Source organism: Diachasma alloeum, unplaced genomic scaffold (assembly GCF_001412515.2).
Source record: "Diachasma alloeum isolate Michigan unplaced genomic scaffold, Dall2.0 Dall_scaffold_00430, whole genome shotgun sequence".
NCBI classification, from domain to species: domain Eukaryota; kingdom Metazoa; phylum Arthropoda; class Insecta; order Hymenoptera; family Braconidae; genus Diachasma; species Diachasma alloeum.
The window spans coordinates 700434-706433 of NW_021680569.1; the positions used below are offsets into that span (position 1 = coordinate 700434).

Sequence of the window (6000 nt, forward strand, 5' to 3'; positions counted from 1 at the left end):
AATGGGAGAAAACAATCAGCCATTCATCTCTCATCGATTCAGATGTGCCTCCGAGTGTTACGAAACCATTGATTGACTTTTTTCAGTCATTCATTTCATTCTTCGTTAAAATTGACCCCCTGAAACGCTGACGACGCCTGATATTTGTACATCCACCGTGAATACATTCGTACAATGAGAAAAACCGAGCGGCATTCACGCGGGCAACGCGGGTGTATCGCAGCGCCACCCTCTCCCTCCGCCGTTGCAGCGCGAACTACGTCACGCAAATCGGGGGCTCGAGCGTGCCGCCGCCGGCCACTCCACTCAGTCTCGCATTAGACTTGGTTGTCGATAGTACATCTATGTCATCCCTCTCAGATGTATCTTCTCATCTCGACATTTGAATCATCCGAATTATCACGAGCATAAGCCCTCGATGAACTAAAGAACTCTTGGTTTAGTTTTATTTAACGGTGTGTTGAGGGGAGTTTTATTCAAGTGAAGTGCACTGCAGATTAATTAAATGGAGAATGACGTTCGGTGGAGAAGGTAAATGTTTATTTCATTTTTCGGAATGCCATTGAATGATGAGAGGGAAGTTTCAATGAGGGGGTTAGCACTGAGGGTGGAGGCTCTTTTAGCTTTTTTTTTTTTCATTTTTGTTGGTGGAGTCTAGAGACTGTCTAGGCTTTTGTAGACAAAATTCAGGCGATCGATTCGGTGCATGTGGCACAAGTGAATTGAGCTATTGGAATTTTACGGAGAGGATGATTAATTCAGGTGCGACAATTCGATTTTTCATTTTTTTGTGATGACGGGTTTTAGGGAAAAATGTCAGGAGATATTTTTAGTGGGAAATTCAATTCTTCGCAGGAAGAGTTTGTTGAGATTTGTTTATTGTGTCTGCTCTCAAATTGACACAAGAATTTATTCTCTGATTTTATTTTTGATGAGGAGTAGAGGATTTAATTTATGACGAGGAGTCTTAGGGGAAAATGTGAAAAATATTTTTTATAAAAAATAATTTTTACAAAAATACCAAGTCCAATAAAAAAATTACTCTATACAACCTAGATTTAATTTATGATGAGGAGTTTTAAGGGAAAATGTCAGATATTTTCTGTTGGATATCCAATTCTCCACAGAAAAGATCTCTTGACATTTCATCATAATGTCATTTGCTCCAGAGATGAATGCAAATCAACAGAAATGTTGAATTCCTGATGAATGTCCCTTCGTCTGTTCTCAAATTGATATTCTCAATTGATAAAGGGCAGGGTTCAACTAGTACAAGACGATCAAGTCCAATAAAAAAAAAAATACTCTATGCAACCTAGATTTAGTTCATGACGAGTTTTAAAGGCCAATGTCTATCAACAAAAATCTTGAATTCATAATGAAATTCCGTCCGTCTCTTCTCAAATTGGTCCGCGAATTTATCCACTCTGTTAACGTCAACAATTATTTCCTGTAAAGATACAGAATATTGATTAATACGAGTCGCTGAAATTCTCCAGACCAGAATGATAAAGTGCAGGGTTCAAGCAGTACAAGAAGATCAAGTCCAATAAAAAAATTTACTCTGTACAACCTAGATTCAATTCATGAGCTCACATGGAAAATTCATGAGTGAGAAATAAAACTAAAACACCCCGCGTGTGGATTCATCCCGCAGAGTGCAATTTTTTTTATTGAAGTTATACATGATGATGTACCTGTTTACCGATAAAATTGGAAATTTTATTCCGTGGGTTGCATCCACTGGCAACATGAATTTTTCAATATCGGATTTGAGGGAAATGGAATATTGTGCGCTCGTCCGTTAAAATTAGAATAGGAAGCATCCGTCAGGATTGAAATTACCATTTATCAATTTACGTGGATGAGCTTAATTAATTGATCATTTCACCTCCTGTTGACCCATCTCCCACGAGTTTCTGAATGAAATAGTGAAGATAAGAATAATTAAGGGGGACAATGTCATTTTTTATATGACATTTTTTGAATTATTTTATTACAATTTTAAGAAGAGAATGATAACAAACATTTTTTTTCACGAAACCTCATTTGAATGTCAAATAATAAAATCAAATACTGCATTTTATTCACGAAGTTGATAAAATTAAAAATGTTAAGGGGTAGCTGAATTTTGAGTAATGAATGAGAATAAAAAAATATCACTCAGTTGTTGAAATTCGTGAAAAAAAAATTTCTCGTATGAAGTTTTCATCTGACTTGGCCATTCTCAAAACTTTACGAATAAAAAAACTTAGATAGGTGTTCTTAAAGGGTGCACAGTCGTATGATTCCCTCGGGGGTTACGCGACACCATCGTAAACTCGTTTTTTACGCCACCATCTCGACTTACTGTGACTGTCACGCTCTAAATACGTCATGCAGTGCCATCCAAAAAGATGAACCCAGTGCATCACGTATTTTTCTATCACTCCGATAAAGAAAAATTGCTGAAAATAGCAGGTCGAATTTTAATATCCACCGGTCGTGCTTTGAGCCAAGCCCTGCCCTTCCCCTTTCCAAAGTAATGATCCAGATTAACGATGTCATTTCGCACTGTCAGCCAGTGCTACCCGCCAGAGTTTCCCCAGGGGTAACCAAGAGAGAGAGAGAGAGAGAGAGAGAGAGAGAGAGAGAGAAAGAATTGCCACTTCTGGGCGCTGGCACACACACATAAAGAGGGGGTGGCTATGCTCTCCCAAACGAAACGCCGAAGGTTTTATCGCTACATGCTTGTACAGAATAGCTGACTGAGTCACTACTCAGGGACTTGTGGGAATTTCACTAATTAAAATTTTAAGGGCACCGTTGTCCATTTTCTTTAGCATCACGATATTTTTTCATCGAAATGTTACCTAAAATGTTGAAATTATTCAATGATTTTTCAAAAAACAATCGTGTAAACCCCGAAAATAACAGGAAAAAACATTTCTCTTTCTACTTTCAAGATTCTGAAGTTAAAAAAATTGTATTGTCAGGCAATTCTTATCCCAGATCTCCTATTTTCATTTTTTATGGCTTCATGAATATTTAGCTCTTTGAAAGAAAAATCCGTCCATCAACCCCTGAGGGCACAACCGAGGTGACGAAAAAAAATGATGGATGAAGTTACACTTGCTCGAACCTGAGGAATTATTCCCAACTCCCTAGATTCTTCCTCCACGATTAATAGTATCGATCAGATAATGACCAAAAGTTTGTTGACACATGTGTCTCACTGACATTTGCAGGGAATTCCCTCAAACAGATATTATCACTCTTCTCCTCTTTCCGGGGAGGAGCAGGAGACATCCCATAAAATCGAATCTCCCAGGATTCCACCCCCTTTCGTAACGTTTATGCCCCAGTGATGGGGCTCTCACATGTGCTCAGTGAACAGTGGAGAGGGTCGAGTGATCATTGACTCCCCCATTTATTTACACAACAGTGAAAATTAAAATGAACCAAAAAGTCAAATTTTGAAATGAAAAAACAATTAAATTAACGATAAATTTTTTAGCTTCTGATGCATATCAAAGCAGAATTAATCTACAAAATGGAGAGGGAGGGCAACCCTCGCCCTCTCTCCACCCCCACAAAACAACAAATAAAGGAGAAAATCTTACCTTCAATACCATTCCATCAAAATCCCCCAAATCCTAAAACACTTCCACTTCTCCCTGAAATTTAATTACTCTGAGTGTTGCCTCAAGGCATCTGGTGGCCACGTGGCTTACCACCACTCAAAACTTTCAAATGAAATTACACCGCTAAAATCCACCTCCAAATGACTCATCCATTCCCCCCAAATCCCTGGAAAGAAATGAAGAACAAAAAAAGAAAACAGAGGGAAAAAAAACAACGAAGAATACCTGCAGTGTCATTTCACTCCCCCATTTCAGCTGGCAAGGGGTGAAAAATTGTCATCTCTCAGCCCACCTCTCCGTTACCCCTCCCCCCACCCTTGCCAAGTGCGTTGCAATTCGCTTAACCGTAAAAGATCCACGCACAGCTCCGTCAAAAGCGCCGAAAGTGGAGTAAAAAGAGAGGAATGAGGGATGAAAAAAAAATTCATCGTCTGCGTGCGCAAAAGGAGAATCACCATGGGGTCTCGGTAATTCCTGTGCACTTTGAGAAGACTTGAGACATTCCCAGGACATACATTCCCTCATCGACGTGTGAGGGGGGTGAACCGTCCCTCGACTTTAGCAGTTTTTTTCTCTCTTTTTTTTTAGTGCTGAGCTGTCGGGTAATCTCGTGTCTCACTCTGTCGCTCGTTTCTCTCTCTCTCTCTTGGTTGAGGGGCTGAGCGTGTGCGGGGGGTGGGGTGGGGTTCCAACCCCTCGAGCGATGCACGCCCTATCGAGAGACGGCGTGGAGCCTATGGCTCTCATACAGGATTACTTCTATCCAGTTTTATTTTCCCCCGGCGCTAGACAGTCCGAGAGAGGACGTTTACTTATACGCCTAGAGGAGAAAAGCTCGGCAAACTGTCCCTTCAGTGGCAAGACCATAACGGTGGGATGACTTGAGAGCCACCTAGACCGGAAAATGCGGGGGCTGTTTACCCGCTCACTCATGCGGACAGTTAGCTCTTTTTTTTCATGATTTGTTTTTGTGGACACGCGGATGCAAAATTATTCAATAAAAATTACGTATCTTTTCCGTTTTTCCGGAGCGAAATGTAGTTGTAGGAAATTTTACGGAACCGTCACGTCATTTTTTCAGAGCGTTCTGTAATTTTTATCTGAATTGCCCGTGAAAAATTAGGATACCTTCACTTATATTTTCCGAATCGATTTCGTAATCGGTGAGTGAACTGTGAGTTCCGTAATTTTTACTGAACATTTCTCTCCGTGTGGAGGTATTGGAATGGAGTAATTAAAGGAAGGATGGCTATGAAATATAGGATAATGAAGATAATTACATAGTGAAAATGAATGAAAAAAAAAATCCTGGGTCAACCCCGTAGTGGAAAGAAGCCGCGATTGATTTGAGATAAGAAATAAAAGGCTTGTAGCTGATTAGGGTGTATTCAATAACTCCCAAGACAAGGGGTATCCCGATAACCATCCTCGTTATCAAGAATTATGATACCTCACCAAACAGCACAAAGTCGGGGTGGGATTTAAGGGATGAAATATCAGGGTAAAAGGGGTGTAAATTTTTTGTGGCGTGCCTCTGACTCTCTCACATTTCCCTCAACTGAACATTAATCAGGATGGATAGCCGCACCCTTCCTAAAATTCTTGACACCATTATAACCCAGAATCACCCTCCGTGACAGACTAATTTACGTACACATACCTCTTCCCCTATTTCAAAAAGCTTCATTCCCACAGACAGACGTCACGTCCCTTAATTCATGAAAAAACTAACACCTGAAGAACAAAAGAGAGAAAAGAGCGTGAAATTGTAGACGAATAAAACAGATAAAATGAACTTGAAAGTTTTCAAAATTAATTTCGATTGAAATGTTCATAAGTCCTTTTAAATAACTCCACAAAGGTAATATGTCCTATCAAACATTTTATTTCGCTCCATCTGTCCCTTGTGGAACGGCTCATTGATCGGTCCGGTCAATTATTAAACTACAGCCATTAATATCCGGATATAATACCTATAATTACGTAATGGCCCGGACTTTTATGATCGAGTATAAGTGACAATATTCAATTGAAAGCCCGAGTTGAAGACCCGAGTTTGTAGCAAAGATGTCAGACAAGATATGAATGTTTTTTTGAGCTCAAACGAAAGAGCGGGTCGAGAAATGGCGTGCCAGGCCCTCTAAAGATGGTGTTGAACCAGGGGAGACTCCTTGACCCCACTGGACAATGTTGTCACAATTGCGCTGTTCAATTGAAAACAGCCATCATCTTTAGAGAGATTTGTCATCTTTAAAGACTTCTGCACGGCATTTCTCGACCCGCTCTTTCATTTGAGCCAAAAAAAACATTCATATCTTGTCTGACATCTCTGCTACAAACTCTGGTCATCAACTCTGGTTTTCAGTTGAAATTGGAA

The 6000-nt window shown here is 40.0% G+C and overlaps 1 protein-coding gene across 1 annotated transcript in view; it reads left to right on the top strand.

Moving 5' to 3' along the window:
* The first annotated feature begins 330 nt into the window (after nt 1–330).
* LOC107042246 overlaps nt 331–6000 on the top strand; it is a 35306-nt gene continuing 29636 nt past the window's right edge. Inside the window, exon 1 of the mRNA XM_015263224.2 lies at nt 331–531. The gene's annotated coding sequence lies outside the window, so the exon portion shown is untranslated. The remainder of the gene's footprint in view (nt 532–6000) is intronic.